Source organism: Cupressus sempervirens, chromosome 9 (genome assembly GCF_028749045.1).
Source record: "Cupressus sempervirens isolate cs-2001-9-10 chromosome 9, ASM2874904v1, whole genome shotgun sequence".
Classification (NCBI taxonomy): Eukaryota; Viridiplantae; Streptophyta; class Pinopsida; order Cupressales; family Cupressaceae; genus Cupressus; species Cupressus sempervirens.
Window position 1 is genome coordinate 115305677 of NC_143126.1, and position 19092 is coordinate 115324768.

Below are 19092 nucleotides of genomic sequence, written 5' to 3' on the forward strand. Positions count from 1 at the left end.
CAGAAAGGGACCCACCAAGGGTTGTTCGATGTATTAGCTTTTCTGTTATTTGTTTTTGTCTTTTATGACAGACATTTGTCAGTATCCTTTAGAAGACACTTGTCACTTTATTTAGCCCAAAGCTTGTTGCATCTCACACTATTTAAGTGAGATTCATAGGCTAAAGAATGGTTCGAATTCTATTTCTTCTAAGTATTGTGCTTAGTCTGGTTTTTGGTCCAAATTTTGAAAGTAAGTTTGTAATGTATTTTTCTGTCAATTCTCTAAGAATACATGAATATAGAATGAGCTGTGTTTCTTTCTGAAGGCCATTCTGAGTCTATTGTAAAGGATATACCATTTTCAAAGGAAATGAATACAAATTATGAACTATCCCCATATCATTTCTTTCTAAATTTTGTCTCCTTTTAAATACTTAGCTACCTTGATGTCGTATGAGTAAAAGCTTGTGCAATTGAATGCAATTTAGTTGGGTTGTATATCCATTTATGATTGTTGTTAATTCAATGCATTAAATAAAGGCTTTGATGAATGTGATGAGATTTCTTAAGTATTGAAAAGGATTTTGAATGATAAATTTTGATAAGAATTTTTGATAGAATTTGTTGTAAAGCAACAAATTAGATCTAAGAATTTGCTATAGACTCTGTGTAGACACCTAAATTTGATTACACTATTTTAGTAATCCTATTTAGTTATCTAAAAAGGCATTATTAATTAAATTTTTATTTAATTAATCCTTTGTCATCCCCTAGTTGATTAATTTAATTAATCATCTATAGTCCTAATTGATAAATCAAATAATCTATTATTTATCAATTAAATCTTTTTCTCCTATCTAATTCCAAAAATCCCCATTTATTAAATAAATCTATTTGATAAATGAAATCCTCAAATTCAAAAACCCCTAACCTATCTCTAATCCTCCATTTAGCCTAATCCACCCCATCCACCCATACTAACCAAACTTAGCCACTAACTCACCCACCCTCATTAATGCCATCCACTTGCACATCTCTAACATCCCTAATCTAATCCTAAACCCAAGCCTAATCCACCCCCTAATGTTGTCACATTCCTTAAACAAGTTTAAGACTTTCCTAATCCAAACCAAAGTCTCCCCTCAAAAAAACCCAACCACTAAGTCATGAGTGCTCTTACAAAACATAAAGACTCTTACAAGCCCACTCATGACTCTTACACCCATCTTCCACACTCTTCCCTCTACCACACTCATTCTTCTTACATCCCTCTTACATACTCAACCCCACTCATCATGCCCTTAACCAACCCTTAACCCTACCCTCTCACACTCATCCTCCTTGTGATAAGTGTCACCTTCCCATTGGTGCTAAACAAACACAATCCATGTGCTCCCCTTTGAGTGCATCTTAGCCCTCCTTAAGCCTTCATCCATCCTTGCATCTAAGCCCTCCATCCCTCTACCCCTTAGCCTATAAATTGAATCCCATCCCAAGCCATTTCATCAACAATCTTTGAGCTAAAGTTACCATGCTATTTTGAGAACCAAAGCCATCAACCATACCCTTATAATGCCAAATTGAGAGCTCACAAAGCTACCAATTTGCCATTACCCATCTCCATTGAAGCAACTTTTGAGCATCTTGAGCATACATCCACAGCAAAAGGACACATCTACAGAATCAAGAAAGCATGGAGTGCTTTTTCTTGTGAGGTTTGCACTTCTTGTTTTCTTCCTTTGTCTAAGCATATATGTGAATTTAGTTTTTGGTTTGTGAATGTTTACTTCATTTGTTAATGTTCTTTGCATACTGATTCTGGTTCTACACTCTGAACCCCATGGATTAGGCACTGATCAAGTTATTTCAGCTGAAGGAGAAATATATTACAAATGGTTTTTCAAATGCATCATCGAATAAAATTTTACTTTTATCTCCTGTAGATCTTCAAAGTTGGCTAGCACTTGTCTGCATGGAATGTTTTAGCTTCAGTTAGCCATTGTTGTTAAAAACATCTGCAGATCTATAGAAGAATTCTTGGCCACATCTGTTTATGGGATGTGTTTACCAAGTTAGTGAGAATTATATATATGTTTGAGGATCTTGAAATGAGAATAAGAATGAAACTAAGAATAATCCTCATATAGTTGTTCCAGTTTTGAACCATCCCTGGGTACACCCACCCTGGTTTTGCAGAGCCAAAAGAGTAGAAAACCATCTAGGGTTTTGTTGAAGTTGGGTCCAAATACCTTACATATGCAATTGTTAATAAGAATAGGCTAGTCTTTAGATTGTGTATGTACTGTCATTTTGGTATTAAGCATTTTGTCGCTTAGTAGTTTTAGTACTTTTTAAATCACCAACAAAATGGCGACTATGCTGGGGATTTGTCCAACACATCTGTGAAAAGTACTGCAGTTTCTTTGGTCCTTCTGTGTACGTGTGTGTCATGTGATCTATGTTTTTCTCGTGGTTATAAGGGAATATTTTAGTGTCAAACCTTGAGAATTTAAAGAAGATAGAGCCCAAGTACCATTGCTACACACTAACGTATCCAGCCTATCCAAGTGTCTTATCTACCAAGAAAGAGTTGCAGTCTTACGACATCAGTGATTGGTCTGTCTATGCCACATATTTTTGTTCCTACTTGTGTATTTTTTTCCTTCAGTCAGAAAAAGTGTCATTCTATATTTTCCTGAAATAGGGTGGCAACTCAGTCAAGGTTTTGAAGCTAGTGCTTACTATAACAAAAAGGTGAATATGGCTGACAAGAGAAAAAACACAAGAGCTTACATGATAGCCAATCCCGATGTATCAATGTATACTGATTTACCCCAAGGTGGTAGGAAGAACCAAAATAAGAAAAAGACATCCAAATCCCACTTAGAAACCCAAAGGTAATGCATCTGTCAATTCCCATTATCAACCAGTAATAGGAAGAGAGTCTTCTTCGCTTAGTTCTGAATTCAAAACTACAAGACTCTTAGGAGGCATTTTCAATACCCCATTACCAGATGAGAGAGTTTTTCAAGACAAGGACATGTCTACTATGGGAATTGCTTCATTAAGACTAGATCCTGTAGTAGATATGAATTATAGGCTAGGATTTAGGAGTTCATCTGATAATCCTTTTAATCCCAGAATAGCCCCATATGTAGAACCAAACCTTATAGATTTGGATGACCCTGCTAATTTCGAGGCAACTTCTGTAGATCCTAAAGAAGTGCACTCTAAAATAGATTTTTTGAAGAAATGGATTGCTGAGGAAGAAGCTAAATGCATTCGTCTTGAAAAAGAGAAGGAGCAAGCCACCCTGGATGCCATAATAGTAAGAGATGCTCTGCTAAGAAGGATGGCTACTTTGAAAGAGAAAAATAAAAAATTAGAAGAGAATACCATAACTCTCCATAAGGATGTTTTTGGAGATGTTGATAATCTAAGAGCTAAAGTTCAAGAATAGGAGAAATCCCTAAATCAAAGGCAAGAACCAGTTATTGCTCAAGTTCAAGCCTATAAACTTGTTCAAGTTGATCCTATAGAGCCCACTGCAAAAGCTCCAGATAAAGGGAAAGGCAAGGCTATAGGAATCCAAATAAATGAGCCTCAAGCTATACCAAGAAAACCTATAAAATCCTCCATGTCAAAATTAGATCTAGATCTTGAGAAGGCTCGAAAAGAGAGGGAAGATCTTGCAAAAGAACTTGAGAAGGTTGAGAATGAAGCTCAAGCTGTAGAAACTAGAAGAAAAATCCAATTCATAAAGTCTAATTTTGCATTGGCTTCATAGCCCAATTTGTCCTTCCCAACTACAAATCCTACACCAGTTAGTGCTCGCACAATTTCAACTCAGGGAATACCCCAATCTACTCCTACCTCATCTTCCGCTATTGGCACCCAAGTTCCATTTGTCCCACCACAACAGTCCCAAGCTGCTCCCCTGAGTCAAGCTAATATAGCTAGTACCTCAAATGTTCCTAGTTTCCAGAAGAAACCTATATACCTAGAAAAGTATAGACAGATATCATTTGTTGGTATTCCTGGTACCCCCCATCCCATATCATTTTATTTAAGGGATAAAGTGGTTAAGTTTTCTGGAAATAATGTTGTTACTGGTGAAGAACATTTGAGGATTTTCATTGACATGTTAAATGATTATGAAGTTGAACATGAAGATATGGTAATGAAATTGTTTGTGCATTCACTAACAGAGGATGCAAGGGATTGGTTTAGGGGGTTGCCTGATGACAGTATTACCTCATGGAGTGATTTGGAGAAATTGTTCAAGGAGCAATATGGGGACAATACTAATGCAGGATTCATGTTGAATGAGTTTAACAATATCAAGAAGAATCCAAATGAATCCACATTTGATTTCAATGTCAGATTCCAAAAAGGTATGTACAAAATTTTTCAATTTATGAGGTTAAATGAAGACGTCTGTCTCACAACCTATTTCAATGCTTTTGATAGCAAAATGGCTTATCAATTGAGGGATAAAGATCCTAAAACTTGAAGAGATGCCTATAGAGTTGCAGCAAATATAGAGAATAATAGAAAGGCATCTGGCAAACTAGGTAGGAGGGATGATCCTAAGCTTTTTAATCCTAAAAACAATAATAAAAGGGAGGGTGAAAAAATCCTATAGGAAAAAAGCTCAAAGAACCTACTATAGGCCAGATTTTAGAAATGCTCAAGAAGATGAATCCCACTAGTTTCAATAAGCCAAATGTTGCTGAAAGATCCCCTGTTAATAACAACAATTTCAATAGGCAGCCTAGGATGCAAAATTACCCTTACACCACTCAGTGGAAAGATGGTAAACTATTTCCCAACCAGACCCAAAATGTGAAGGATAAGGGTACTCCAGACCCCCTATAAAGGAACACTGTAAATATGAATGATGATGTACCATGGTGCATTATATGCCAATCACCTCATTTTTATGATTATTGTGTTGTTGCTCAGTCATTCACCCAAGCTCAAGGAGTGCAAGCTGAAGAAGAAACTGAAGAGAAAAACCATGATGATATAAGCTGCAATATGGTGAGTATGTGTGATGATTTGATAGATTCTGATTTAGAAGAGCCTGAAAATGATATTAGTAGCTAGAGAATTGCTTACTAGCTACATCATCAGCAAGTGTTTTTAGATGATGAAGGCTATGATACAGATAAGGTATGCAGTACATTTTTTGATGTAGGTCTCACAAGTTTCAGAATGCCCTCCAAGGAGGAAATTGATAGAATTACAGCCGAAATGATTTCACAAGTCCATAGTAATTATAATTTGAGAAATAGAGCAATAAATAATGATGCAGGAAGGCCATCTAGTGTATTCATCAAAGACATCACTCATAAGATGAATGATCAAGACAAGAAAGTCAATGTAGATGTGCCTAAAATCAAGGAGAACAAGGGTAAGAAATGGGAACCAAAGAAGAAGGTTCAATTTTAGATAAGTGAAGCAACAAAACTAGTTGTACAACCAAAGAAGTCAAAACTGGATGTTATCAAGAAAAATGTGGTGCCTACTACTCAAAAGACTCTGATTCCAGGTACTATTGTAAAACCTACTATGGTTGAATCTGTTGATATGATATCCATGTTATCTCAAATTACTGTAAAAGTGCCCTTGTCTGAACTTTTTAGAATTGAAGAGCATAAGAATAAGGCTTTGTCATGGTTGGGTGGAATAGCAAACAATAATATTATTGTAGATCAAACTATGTCCCAACAGACCCCATCAATAATAGAGGACAGCGGTATCATATCCTAGATTCCTCAAATGTTTCTAGATGATTCCTCAATGGCATTCATAGAAGATATTGATCCTTTTTTCCTCAGTGTAATCGTAAAGGGGAAGACCTTAAAAAATTGCATGATAGACTCAGGAGCTTCCAACACTATAATGCCTTTCAAAGTAATGGAAGCCTTAGGATTGAAGGTGGATACCAAGCAGGGTAGATGCAGAGGGATGGATGCTAGGGAAGTCCCAGTCATAGGTACTATAAATGCCTTACCATTCAAACTGGTTGCATATCCTGAAGTAGAATTAACCATGTCTATCCTTGTGGTAGATATACCTCCACACTACGAAATGTTACTCTCCAGAAAATGCAGTGCTGCCATGGGGGGAAGCCTACAATGTGATCTTACTTATTCCACTTTTCATATAGGGGACAAAGCTATCAGGGTAAATAGGGAACCAAGGGTTAACCACATCTTAGGTGAAGAAATTGACAAAGATATCACTTGTTTCTTTGATATTGGGATTAATTCTTTCATGGCTAAATTAATTATTTAGGAAGTTGAAAATTTACTTGCTATCATCGAAAATGAAGTTTAATGTTGCATGAATTCACCAAAATTATGGACAATGTTCTTTGATGGGGCTAGTTCTAAAGAGGGTGCAGGGGCAGGTGTAGTCTTTGTGTCCCCTAAAAATAACACTTTTAGGTATTCATTCACCTTGAAGTTTGCCTGCACTAATAATATTGCAGAGTATGAAGCATTGCTGCTAGGGCTCAAAGTTGCCATACATCATAAAATTAAGAAATTATGTGTCATAGGGGATTCTGAACTAATTATCTCTCAGATCAAAGGAACCTACTTATCCAAGAATAGAAGATTGAAACAATATAGAAGTGCAGTCTAGGATCAGATAGAATTCTTTGATGCATTTGGGATCTCATGGAGAGATAGGACCCAAAATAAGATGGCTGATATATTAGCAAATGTAGCAATCAAGCCAAAAGAAATATCATTTGCAGGAATCTTCTAGATTGAGGTGCAAAATAGACCTTCCATACTTGAAAACATTGAAAATTGGTAGGTTTTTGAAGATGACAAAGATATTACAATTTTTTTGTTAAATGAAGACAAGTACCACAGCCAGGAGATGGATTGCAGTGGACTGATTGAAACCATAAATGGGAAGGAAACCATTTTTGGTCAAGAAATAATGCAATTGAAATAAAATAAGATGCCGAAGGGGTTAGTAGTCTTGGAAAATATTTTTGATAGCCAAGACAGAGTAAAATCAGGAGTAAATGGCCCCAAACCCCAGGAGTTAGAAGAAATAAACTTGGGTACTGATGAAATTCCTAAAAGGGTTTATATTTGCCAAAATCTGCCTGTTGAAATTAGGAAAACATTGATTGACCTACTTAGAAAATACAGACATGTTTTTGCTTGGTCATATGATGACCTTAAGGCTTACAGGGAGGATCTTTTCCAGCATGTCATACCATTGAAGGAAAATGTAAAACCTTTTAGGCAAAAATAGAGACCAATTAATCCTACCCTTGCCCCAAAAATGCAAGAAGAACTGACAAAACTGAGAGATGGTGGGATAATCAAACCGATCAGGCATTCAACCTGGGTTTCAAACTTGGTTCTTGTTAGGAAGAAAAATGGAGATATTAGGCTTTGTGTTGATTTTAGAAATTTAAACATTGCATCTCTGAAAGACAATTATGGCTGACCTAATATGGAAGCCATGTTATAGCAAGTAACTGGCTCTAAATTGATGTCAATGATGGATGGTTTCTCTGGATATAATCAAGTTCTAGTAAAAGAAAGTGAACAATTCAAGATAGCCTTCACAACCCCTTGGGGAACATATGTGTATATGAGGATGCCTTTTGGCTTGATCAATGCAGGAGCTACCTTCCAAAGAGCCATGGATGTAGCATTTCATGAGTATATTGACAAATTTATGGTTGTGTACCAGGATGATCTCACAGCATATTCTAATAAGGCTCAAGATCACTGCAAACATTTGGAAAAAATCTTTATAAAAGCCCTGGAATATGGAGTATCTTTAAACCCAAAGAAATGCACATTCAGGGTCATAGAAGGAAAATTATTAGGACACATAGTGTCTAAGGATGGGGTAAAAATAGATCCTGAAAGGGTAGCAGCTATTCACAAAGTCCCCAAACCAAAAAATGTGAAAGGAATTCAGTCCTTTTTTGGCCAAGTCAATTTCTTGAGGAGATTTGTTACCAATTTTGCTGAACTCAGTAGACCCATCTCAAAGATGCTCAAGAAGGGAGCCATTATAGATTGGAATGGTGAACCTTCACAAGCATTCTAGGATATAAAAATTGCAATAAAGAATGATCTAGTGTTGAGGACTCCAGATTATGCAAAACCCATGCATATTTTCTCTTTTGCATCATTCCATACTGTAGCTACAGTCTTATTACAAAAAAATCAAGAAGGATATGAGCAGCCGATTGCCTTTTCAACAAGTCACTACAGCCTGCTGAACTGAAGTATGAAATAAATGAAAAGCAAGCATATTCTTTGGTAAAGGTTGTAAAAGCTTTCAGATGTTACTTGGTAGGTGCTACTTTTATCACTTTTGTACCTAGTGCTGCAGTCAAAGATATATTCTGTCAACAGGAAGTATCAGGCAGGAGGTGTAGGTGGATCAATAGAATCCAGGAATTTAACATTGATATACAAATAACAAAGTTAGTAAGAGGTCAAGGTTTGGCCAAACTCATGGCTGAAACTAATCTAGAGGCTAATCAGATAAATCTGGTAAATGATGATCTCAGAGCTTACTTATGTGACATGGACCAACATGAACACCCCTCCCTAAAATTCTAAGGCTTAAGTTAGTTGCCTCTACAGATTCATCACTTTGCACCACCAACATAATTCATTGATTCAATTCAATATAGGCATCAACTTGATCACAAGTAGTTACATTTCATTCAAAAATAAAAGTAGAGGCAGCGGTACCAAAGTGCCTAGTTCACCTCATTGAATGCCCAAAGATAGGTTTTAATTGGCAAATCTTCCCTAGATGAAGCAAAAAGAATGATGTAAATACTAAGAAAATGAAAAATTAACCTATCAATAGCTAGTTAATGATAAATTCACATAAAATGATGAGGTAAACTAAATCTGAAAAAAGAATTTGAGATTTTTTCATCCTTGCCTAGCAATATTAAATTGCAGCAATTCAAAAGCCTATGCAAAATATCAGCATCTTGAGAAAAATTCGCTCCAAAAAGTCAACCTCCTCAGAAAAATCCACTTGATCACAAGCTGTTGCATTTCATTCAATAGCAAAAGCAAAAGTAACGGTAGCATTTCTAACCATTAGCCACCTTAGAAAAATTTAGGGAGTTTACCCCACATTATATAGGGCTATAAATATCTCACTATACTCTCCGACAAAAGCCCTCTCCTCCATTGTGTCGAGTGAGTCATCAATCCTTATATATAGCTTTTTTTAGAGGATTAGAATAGTAGGCAAAAGTTATATATAAGGCATTAGCTAGGGCGTAGCCCCATTCCCATTCAGGTTGGTGATTGATACGCTACCAAACCTAGATGAATATAGGTAGGTGCTATGGCAAAATTCTAGTTGCCTCTATCCATTATACGATCCATTCAGGGGGAAGGAATAACTAGGAAATGCCATTACCCTACTACATGTTATTTCATATGGTGATGCCACATCCTCTCTATCACATGTAGTGGGCTAGGCGGGAAGTAGTAGAAGCACTTGTATTCCCCTATTCACCTGGTTTATTTTACCTCAAAAAGCTCCCGCGCCAAAAAAATTTGGTTATGAACCCAAGTTGGTCAAAATTTTGACCAACTCGGGCATAAAACCCTAGTTTGGTCAAAATTTTGACCAACACGGGGATAAAAATTTAAAAAAACATGAAATCATAGGCCAATATGACCTTTGGTCAAAAATTTTGGTAGAAAAACAGGTGGAAATATACTAGTGATGGTACCCACAAAATGATCTACTAATAAAATGTTCCTTATTAGAGGATGGACCCTATTAGGATTAAATAAAATACATTTAGTATGTATTAGTTCATGTTAGGATACTTTGAATCCTTGTTAGGAGAGTCCAACCCTATTAGGAGTTGTGCCAACCTTGTTAGGAATTGTGTCATCCCTATTAGGATTTGTAGAAGGCATATGGACCCATGTCCAAATAGCTTCACAGGTAAGACCACTGAACTCATTGTCCAACTGGTCTCTATATTATTCCTTGTAGAATAATAGAAATATATAGTTCATTTTCTATCCTCTAACTAGACTTATCCTCTTCTAATCTTGTTCTCATATCACCCACTTCACATCCAATAATCCCTTGATCTCTTATTCACATTTACTAAATGCTTCACATATCACTTACGCTATTCACACTTCACACATTAATTGTATCCTTCATTAAAAGTAAAATATCCTTCCTTTATACCATATCCTCAAAATAATTCATTGAGTCAACCTTGAGGCTTTCCCAATTAATTATAATAGGACCTCTTTAAGATAATTAATTATTTTACAATTACACAATACTATTGGCTCATAGCCTTTACAACTTCTCACATGTACAACCTCTGACCTTGTACAATCTTTGACATCATCATAAGGATATCTATTATCACTGTCTAATTGTGTATGTCATGATTCTATCTCTATTAGGAGATACAATCTAAACATCAGAACATACTTTTCAAGTTCTCTATAAATCAAGCATATCTTCTACATGTTTTTGGCTCTCTATATGCACATTTAACTAGTTCATCAAGGCATAGTATAGAATACATCCTTAACTACACTTGACCTAATCATCAATACTTAGTTCATACAACTATGCTCTCTATCTTCTACTCTGTCAGTATTAACAAAAATAATGCTATGTTGACATCAATGAGAAACACAATCATGAATGCAACATGGAAATCATGATAACAATGACCCCAAGTATCTTAGAAATTCTTAGGATACTCCTCCAAAGGAAGACCATCAACATTCATGCTAACAATAAATTCCTTTGGCATTGATGGTAATAGATCAAAAACATCTAAGTTCCAAGAATGCCAAATCAAGCTTTGTCTCTACTATTGTTGATCTCTTATTTTCAAAATCCTCTTCATCAATCAAATCTGAAATCCTCGAGAATTCTATTATGTGTACACCTATTTCTTCATAGTGACATCAGCAATTCACACTCTGATTTTGAAGAATAACTTCTTAATCTTACATGGATGAAAATCAATTATTCACAACTTCTCCCCCATTCAATGTTTCTCCCCATCAATAATACTCATCCCTCATACATAGATATATCTTTTGTAAACATTCTCTCCCCCATTAGAGGATTTTTTCATGTATACTTCTCCCCAATTGACATCAATAAAAAGGCTTCATTATGTCAATCATCTGCTCCAATTCTTCAATGAAATAAAATGTCCAAAGATATTATTCTAAACTAGCTACCAAGAGTCCTTGGTGACTCTCCTCATCTCAAATACTCCCCTGTATAGGAAGCATTAGAATTTAGTCGAGTTAGCAATAGTGCTCTATACCACTAGACTAATATAGTCTCTACATCATCTACTCAAAAGTAGGTAGGGGCATAACCCCAAGCATACCTCAAAAATACTCAAATTTATCTTTAGGTAAGGGCTTCATAAAGATATATGCAATCTTATGTTTTTTTACTTACATACTCCAATCTGATTTCATTCTCTACAAATTTCTCTCTCAAAACATGATACTTAATGGATATATGATTAATCTTAGAATGCAACACAAGATTCTTAGACATACTTAGTAAACTTGAGTTATCACAATTTATGATAATAGGTTCTAAAAACTCTATTCTAATGCCATTTAGCATCTTCTTAATCCACATGACTTGGTTGTAATTATTTTTTTCTGCTACATACTCTACTTTTGTTGTACTCTATGAAATGAAATCATATTTCTTTCTTAACCAAGAAACCAATCTTCCTCCAAGGAAAAATGTGCTGCCACTATATTTTTTCTATCATCCATATTACCTACCCATCCACATTAGTTTAAGAACACAAAGTGAAATCACTTGATCTATCATACCATAATCCAAAATTAGGTGTACCCTTTAGATATTTGAATATCCTCTTTACTATCCCATAATGAGATTCCTTAAGATCATCTTGAAACCTTGCAACTATCCCAACTATATTTGCTATATCTAGTCTAGTGTGAGTCAGATATTGAAAACCTCCAATTATTGATATATACTTCTTATCCTCAACTATAGGTGTCTCATCTTTTCTAGATAAATTGTGACTAGTTATCATAGGTGTACCAATAGGATTACAATTTTCCAAGACAAATCTTTTCAACATGTCTTTCAAATACTTAGCTTGTGATATGAAAATACAATCACTATTTTGCACAATTTGTAAACCCAAGAGAAACTTCATCTCACCAATCGTACTCATCTCAAACTCATTCTTCGTTGCATTAGAAAACTTAACACTTACTTCATCATTACCTCCAAAGCTTATTTCATCAAAAAGTATCACAACAATCAATAATCTATTCTCAATTTATTTCAAATATAATTAAGTTACCATCTACCATACCTTTAGTAAATCTAGGTTTTTCTAAATATTTATCTTATCTTGCATACTAGGTTCTAGGTACTTGCTTTAGACCATACAATATTTCTTCAATTTGCATACTATATCCTTTTATTTATTCAAAGGAAATACTTTAGGCTGCTAAATATAGACATCTTCTTCAAGTTATCTATTCAAAAATGTTGACTTTACATCCATATGATACACTTTGAACTTCTTATATTTTACATATGCCAAGAACATTCTTACTACTTCCATTGTTGTAATAGGGGTAAATGTTTCTTCATAATGTATATCTTCTTGTTGTGAATATTCTTTGCATACCAATCTTTCTTTTTTGCTCACAACTTCACCTTGTTTATTCATCTTGTTTCTGAATACCCATTTAGTTCCTATAACATTTTTGTCTTTAGGCCTAGGAACCAATTCCCATGTCTCATTCCTCACAATATGATTTTTTTTTTACTTCATTGCTTGAATCCAATTATTATCCTTGCATGTCTCATTTGCACTCTTAGGTTTAACTTGAGAAATCAAATATAATTCCTCATGTACTCTATTTCTTGTCATCACTCATTTGTCAATCTATTCAGCAGGGTGATTCTTTGCCAAATTTCTATTAGATATAGGAGTTGCTAGTTTTGATCTATGTTCACCTCTTTATTTAATATTTTGAACATAATTCTACATGTTATTGTTATTCTCAATGAGAACTTCAATATTTTCTTTAATAGATTTAGGATTATCTTCTTCTCCATCAGAAATATAATCTTATTTTTTCTCTTTAACTCTAAAATTTGCATCTACTTTCACATTTTCACTCAGCAATTGTCTTACTTATTTGATTTAAACATCTATAATATTTTCTTTTCAATGAATAACCAAGGAACGCATCTTCATCACTTCTAGGATCAAGCTTACCAATATCATCATCTCTCTTTATGTGACACTTACTTCCAAAGATCATAAAGTACTTTATTGAGGGTGCATGTCCAAACCATAGTTCATAAGGAGTTTTATTTTTTGTACCTTTTCTTATATGCACTCTATTCATAGTGTATACTAGTGTGTTGATTTCTTCTCTCCAAAATGTCTTGGATACATCATTCTCAAATATCATTTCTCTTGCTACTTCTTATATAGACTTGTTCCTTCTTTCTGTAATTCCATTTTGCTCAGGAGTCTTGGGTAATGATAATTGTCTCTTGATTCCATTTTCTTCGCAAAATATTTTAAACTCTCTAGAAGAAAAATCTCCTCCTCTATCTGATCTCAAGCATTAATCTTTACACTAGATTCATTCTTAGCTCTATTCTTAAAAACCTTAAAATTTTCAAATGAATCAGATTTTTCTTTAAGAAATGCTACCCACATCATTATAGTGAAATCATAAAGTACCTTTCACCATAGAATCCTCTTGTTTTGGTAGGAATGCTCAAGTTATTATGAACAATCTCTAATTTTTCTATGGTAGTGAAATTCTTGCCAGAAAAAGAAACCTTCTTCTTCTTAGCCATGATACATTCTTTGCAAACAATATTATCATGCTTAATGATTTTAGGTAAATCTCTAACTACAAATGTACTACTAGCATTCACAATATTATCAAAGTTTATATGATAGAACCTTCTATTCCACAACCAACTATTATCCACCTTTGTAACTAAACAAGTCATCTCAGTAGGGTTCAATTGAAATACATTACCTATGGATCTTGTACATGTTCCAATAAACTTACCATCCTTATCTTTGATAATGCAAGTCTTCTCTCTAAATTTTAACTAATAATCTTTATCCATTAACTGTCCAACACTCAACAAGTTATGCTTTAACCCATCAACAAAACAAACATCATCATTATTAGTCTTTTCATAAAGGGTAATAGATCCTAGTCCTATGATGTGACAAGTTGCATTGTTGCCAACTCTAACAATTCCTCCATCATGATCTCTAAACTTAACAAACTTATTCATGTCACCAGTCATATGATGTGAACATCCATCGTCTATGATCCAATCAAATTTTCTTTTCAACTTGTGAAACTAGATATTTTTCCTCTCTAATTTCCTCTTCAGGATACTCTTCTTTTATAGCCACAAATCCTAACTCGTCATCAATTTCACTTTAAAATATTTCCTTAGACTCGTCATTTTCATTTTCATACAAACAATCTTTAGGTCTTCTTGGCTTGAGATTCATTTTATACTTTTTCTCTCTTTTAGGGGACTTAGAAGCATAATGACCAAATTCATTACAAGTCCAAAACTTAAAATAATTCTTAACATATGGTTCTCTCCTCACAAGTAGGGAAATTCCTTCTTCAATTTTTCTATCTTCTTTAGATCTGGATCTACTGCTACTAGCATAGTCTTCATTGATGCTTGTACTTCTAAATAAAGAAGGACAAACACTTAATGCACTCGGTTTTTTTTCCACTCTGATCAATTCTCCAAATTGCATTAAACTTGATTCTATTACTTCTAATCTTCTAAGTAAAGTTTCCCTAGTGAACTTCTCAGTATAGGGTATATAAAGTTCAATCATATGTGCTACTTGTTTGAGTGGTGGTGTTAAGGTTTTCAAAATCTTTTATACAATTGCATCTTCATCTTTAGATCATTCAAAAAACTTAATTTGTGTAACAATTTATGATATTCCACCAACATAACTTCTCATAGATTCATCTTCCATCATTTTAGCATCTTGAAAAAAAAATCCAATTCTATAATCTAACTCTTTTAGCATGCTTATCACATTCAAAAGTAGTTTCTAAAGCCTTCCAAATTTTATGAGATGTTTCTAAGGATCTAACCTAATTTTATTCATTTTCAAGAAGATATGACAATAATGCTTATCTAAAATGCGCATTGCACATAAATAGATCTCTTTCAGCTTCACTGCATTCTTTAGGCTCACTTTCTTCCATAATGTTTTTTCATTCTTTATCAAAATCCAATATCATGGACCCATACATAGAAAATGTGTCTTCATCTTTTCTTTCAAGCTATCATAGTTAACTCCATCAAATTTAGGACTTTCTTTCTTGAAGTGACCCACCATTGATCTCCCAAAGCTAGTAAACTTTCTCTTCAATGACCAAAAACTTTTATACCAATTGTTATAAACTAAAGTCCACCAAGATAACTAAGAGGAGGGATGAATCAATTATCCAATTATTAAAACATGTGAACAAGATAATCAACAACCATAACAAGATACTCATACACAATAACACCATATTTGTTAACTAGGGAAACCCTTGATCAGAGGTAAAACCCTAATGGGGATTGTACCCACAAAATGATGTATTAATATAAATGTTCCTTATTAGAGGATGGACCCTATTAGGATTTAATGAAATGTATTTAGTACATATCAGTCCATGCTAGGAGACTTTGAATCCCTGCTAGGAGTTGTGTCAACCCTATTGGGAGTTGTGTCGACCCTGTTAGGAGTTGTAGGAGGCATATGGACCCACTATAAAACTACTTTTGGGGAAAAACCATCGAACTCAATATCAAACTCATCTATGTATTATTAGTTGAAGGATAATAGAAATATATATCTCCTTCTCTATCCTCTTACTAGACTTATCTTCTCCTAATCTTGTTCTTAGATCACCAACTTTGCATCTAATAATTGATTGGATTGCTTACTCACATTTACAAAATACTTCACATATCACTTGTACTATTCCAACTTCATACATCAATAACACATCAATTACATCCTTCATCAAAAGGAAAATGTACTTCTTTTATACCATATCCTCAAAACAATTCCTTGATTTCACCTTGAGGCTTCCCTAATTAATTATAATAGGACCTCTTTAAGATAATTTATTATTTTATGATTACACAACATTTTTAGCTCACAGTCTTTACAACTTCTCACACATGTGACCTCTAACCTTGTACACTCTCTGACATCATCATCAGCTTGTGTACTATCAATGTCTAACTTTACATATCATGATTTTATCACTGTTAGCTTATACAATCCAAACATCAAAAACTCCTTCTGAGGTACTCTATCTGTAAATTGTCTTCTATAAATCAAACATATATTTTGCATGTCTTCAACTCTCTATATGCATACTTAACCACTTCATCAAGATATGGTGTAGAACACGTCCTTAACTATGCTTGACCTAATCATCAATACTTATGTTGTATGACCTTGTTCTCTGTCTTCTACTCTACCATTCTTAACATAAACAATTTTATGTTGACATCAATCACAAACATAGTTATGAATGAAGCATTTCAATCATGATAACAATCTCCCAAAGTGTCTTAGAAATTCTTAACATACTCCTCTAATGGAATACCATCAGCATTCATGCTAACACTAATCAGTTTGAAGTCATCCATTCCAAATTTCTTGAGTACTTCCTTTAAATACATGGATTGATTAATAAAATTACCCATCTTTAGTTGTAATACTTGCAAACCTATGCAAAACTTAATCTCTCAAATCATTGATATTTGAAATTATTTCTTCATGTCCTTTTCAAATTCTAAATTCATTTCATAATCCTACCAAATAGTATGTCATCAAGCTAGTAGAAAATTGTCTTCATCAACCTTGAAGTGTACATTGTTGTCCTCACTTGTTCTTCTAAAACCAATATTACAAGATAGGAATATAACCTTTCATACCATGCTCTATGTTCTTGGTTGATTCCATATTAAATTTTTTGTATCTTGCACAATATACCCTTCTCTTTTGTTAATGCAAAACCATCTAGTATTTCTATGTATACTTCTTTAAGGACTCCATTTAGAAAAGAAAGTTTGACATCCATTTGGAAAACCTTAAATATTTTATAAACTACATATGAAAGTAATATTCTTACCTCTTCAAGTATGTCCATCAATAAAAAAGTTTTCACATAGTTTAGTACTTCTTCTTGTACACAACCCTTATACATAAATATTGCATTGTTCCAACTTATTTCTCTTTCTTCATTTTTCTTGTTTTTGAAAATCCATTTAGTGTCAATCAAATTATTATTTTTTGGTCTAGGAACTATTGGAAATGTAGAGAAGGCTAGGTGACTGAGAGGGGGGTGAATCAGGAACCAATTAAATTTTAACTCTTCAATTCACCAATTAATTCTTCATAAACTAATTTTATCTAATTGCATGCATGAAATACTAAAAGCAATAAAACATTCATAATAGTTGACACAATATTTGGTAATCCAGGCACCTTTCAAGTGGAAAGTAAAACTGGGGTGGGGATGATACCCACAAGCTTTAGTATTGTAGTATAAAGTTGGCTCGTTAAGGCTTACAAATGATCACTTTTGGTGATATGCCCTGTTAGGAGAAATAAGGACTATTCGGTCCACCTTGTGAAAGGATTTATATAATATAATGAAGTATGTACTTGGTTAGGAGATTCTACATAAGACTATTAAGTTTTCCTTGTTAGAGGATTTGACCAATGCACCTGTTAGGATGAATTACTAGTTGATCTCTACTCTATAACTCAATTTGCAGAATGAGATTCCTTTGATGTAGAAAGATCACCTTAATGTGATGGATGAGACTCTACTTTTCCTTATACTTCTTGTATCCTTCAAACTCCCATACTCTTCATATTCCATATATTTTATTCATACTAGGATATGACATGATATCTCATGTTTATACAAATCCAAATAGTTACCTTCTAAAGTCAGCTACAAAATGTTGACACTTAGGTTCAAAAGTCCACTTCGGTGATATTCTAACACTTTCCAACATAGTAAACTCAAAAAATTGTAGCACTCAATTGATAGTAGTTCTTGATCTGCATTGATCACTCAGGAGTAGGTGTGAACTTGGTTAACACTGATGACTCAACAAACATTGTAGAGCTTGGTTAACACTATAAAAACTCAGCTAGAATTGAATCTTGGTCAACACTAGTATTCCTTCTACTTGGTTAACATGGCTTTCTTAGTTAACATTGTCTTCTTCTCTTGCTCAATTAATACTCCATGTTGACTCGATTAACATTATCTACACGGTTAACTTTGTGGTTCTCGATAATAATGCAACCAACCAAATGATTAAGTATTTTGGCACTGACTGACAAATAGCCTAACCATAAGGTCAACATGAACAAGTATCCATGTATCATTATTTTCAATCGAATCAATTTAATCTTCAATAACCTTAATCCAATCATTAATATTCTTGAATTTTTTATTCATAATCTTAGGCTCAAATTTAGAAATTAGACATGTACTTTCCCTAATTTTCCTTCTAGTTTATACTCAAGAATTCCTATCACCTATTGTTTGATCATTAAAATTATTTATCTTCATATACCTTGGAATAACTAGTTCAAATCTAGGAGATTGTACTTTTGGGTTAACCACTTCTTCTTCTTTATTTTTCTCAAGTGTATGTTGCATCTCTAATGGTACATATACAATCTATTGGATATCATATAATTATTGCTTACAAGATTAATCAAATTTTCTAGATCTTGTAGGAGATTCATTCACTTTTATATTTGTACTTTCAATAATCTTATTTATTCTTTTTTTGAAATACTTGTATGATTTAATTTTAGAGAATTATACCAAATAAATATGTGGATTACTCTTATGATCAAATTTGTGTATGAACTCATCTCTCTTGATATAGTACCTACTACACAAAATTTTAAACAACTTAACACTAGGTGTATAATCATACCATAATTTATAATATGTAT